This window comes from Rhopalosiphum maidis, chromosome 4 (genome assembly GCF_003676215.2).
Source record: "Rhopalosiphum maidis isolate BTI-1 chromosome 4, ASM367621v3, whole genome shotgun sequence".
Taxonomy (NCBI): Eukaryota; Metazoa; Arthropoda; class Insecta; order Hemiptera; family Aphididae; genus Rhopalosiphum; species Rhopalosiphum maidis.
In genome coordinates, this window is record NC_040880.1 from 39,412,600 (window position 1) to 39,415,392 (window position 2,793).

The 2,793-nt window shown below is 39.6% G+C and overlaps 1 pseudogene; it reads left to right on the plus strand.

Moving 5' to 3' along the window:
* Positions 1-266: 266 nt before the first annotated feature.
* LOC113558284 lies at positions 267-730 on the plus strand (annotated as a pseudogene).
* The last annotated feature ends 2,063 nt before the right edge of the window (positions 731-2,793 follow it).

Below are 2,793 nucleotides of genomic sequence, written 5' to 3' on the forward strand. Positions count from 1 at the left end.
CGCGAATGTGATCAGACAACCTAATTTAGAAAACCCGTATAAATACCGGTGCGGCCTCGCGCGCGCGACAGACTCTGTCCAGTAGTTTGGTCGAGAACAGAGTCTCTCCCGGGTCGGGGTGACGTCGTACTCTGTCCAGTATAATATATATATAAGAGAGAGAAGGGGAAAAAATCTCACGCGGTCTCGGTCGTCGCCCGTTTTTTTCAGGAAAGTTCGATCGTGTTATAATATATCATAGTAATATAGGTATACAAATATAAAAAATGGCACTCCTCAAATTTGAAAATATGTTTGCTGTTGCTGTATTGATATACAGCATCCAAGCTCTCCATCCTTCGATAATGGTATCCGGGCATATCATAAAAAAGCAAAAATCAGAAACGGATTATAAAGCTCAAGGAGCTGCTGCAGCCGGAGATGTAATAGCAGCTACCGGTGGTATTATAGCCGCAGGATCGTTGGCTACAGGCCCATTTGCACCAGTTGTAGCGTCAATTGGAGGAATAACCGCTGCCTCTGGAGGTTTGATATCAGTGATTTCAAGAGCAGCCGATCAGTCGTGTCGTGAATTTGGTTGTCATAACAATCGTTGCTGGTCTTATTGCAGCATAGGAAATCAATGGTGCTATACAACCAAACATACTCTCAAAGTTATGCATATGTATCTTGTACACGCGACGATGAATGTAATGGGTGTTGGAAATGTGGAGGTCCGTGCACGGTGTGAAACATATATTATTATAGTAGTAATATAATAGTGGACATTACACGATGGTGTTTAGAAAATCTAGTTGAAAAATAAAATGATCTAATAAAGGCAAAAAAAAATAGTTCGTTGTACGTATCGTACAACGGAAATACGTAAGTCATTGGAGCCAAAACGATCAAAGTACGCGGTTTTACTTTATTTTAATTTTTTCATCTTTGTATCGACGACATATTTTAACGAGCACATATTATAGCAATCTCAGGAAATCGGACTGTCATATTTCATCAACCTTTCATAAAATTCGTTCATTAAAATGCATTTACGATAAGGCATTTTCCCGTTTGTCAGCCATACACCAACGTTATTTGGCGTGACGCTTATAACTTTACCGGTACGTCCTAAATCGATAAACATCTGCATATCATGATGCGGCGATCCGGTTCTACAACCGATAATATCTCCGTATTGAAATTGTCCATCGGATTCGACACACACGTCCCGTTTTCGTTACGACACTCGTTCGAAGTTCCAACTCTAGTGCCGTTTTAAACAATATTGTTCATCTTGTTGTTTCCACACAAATACTTCACAATCGTCGGCAAAAGCTTGATGGAAATAATGGATACAACAAATCAAAAGGAATGCCAATTTCAACATTTTATTATTATTTTACTCTAAAACAATGGTATAGAAATTGAATATGGTACTATATTACGTAAGAAATATAATACTATATTCGTCGGAACGTACGTAGTCTGTATACGCGTATATCGTAAAACGCGCTCGTAAACGTAATAATAATATTTTTTTAATTTAATTTTATAATTTTAGTAGGGATACTGATTTTTATGATGTGGTGGGGATACCGAACTCTGTATAAATACACGTGCGGGCTCGCGCGCGCGACAGACTCTGTCCAGTAGTTTGGTCGAGAACAGAGTCTCTCCCGGGTCGGGTGACGGCGTCCTCTGTCCATGTATAATATATATATAAAAGAGAGAGGAGAGAGGAAAGGGAAACGATAATACTGTAATAATAATAATAGTAATTTTTCAGGAAAGTTTTTCCGACGAGACCCCACGAACACTCACGTTACGCCATACGAGGTGGTTTCTACAGCCCGTCGCCGTAAACCCGACCGTGTACCACTTGACGTTCAATAATAATAATAATAATTTTTAGAAAAATTTTTTCTCGGCTACACCGATCGGTTACCGCATCATGTGGCACGTTTTACGATATGCTGTGTCGGACCGTCGGAACCACCGTGTACCACATAACGCGCACGGCTACAGTGGACGTTGACGTCAAGTGGTACACGGTGGTTCCTACGGTCCGATGGCGCAAAACCGACCGTGAGACACATAACGTGGATTTTTCATGGGTCTCGTCGGAAAAAACTTTCCTAAAAATTATTACGTACGTAAATTATTATTTTGTACCAGGTATTATTACATGTGTAGTGATATTATGTGACACGTTTTACGATATATGACTGTACAAAACACCGTGTACCACATAACGCGCATGGTACGGTGTCGGTGGTGTATTATTAGTATCATCGTCGTATATCATAAAACATGCCACATAACGCATGTTACGATCGGCGTAACCGAAAAAAACTTTTGTGGAAAATTATTATTATTATTATCATTCGTGGACATGAATATCAAGTGGTACATGATAGTTTCTACGGTCAGACACCGTATATCATACAACGTGCCACATAACGTGAATGTTCGTGGGTCTCGTCGGAAAAAACTTTCCTGAAAATTATTATTATTATTATTATTATTACAGTATTATCTTTTCCCTTTCCTCTCTTTTATATATATATATTATACATGGACAGAGGACGCCGTCACCCGACCCGGGAGAGACTCTGTTCTCGACCAAACTACTGGACAGAGTCTGTCGCGCGCGCGAGCCCGCACGTGTATTTATACAGAGTTCGGTATCCCCACCACATCATAAAAAATGTTCACGTATCAGTATTATTCGTTATGAACTGTCACATTAATATTTACCCAGTGTAAGCAATAAAAGTACCCATACCTAAAAAATCGACAACATTAAATATA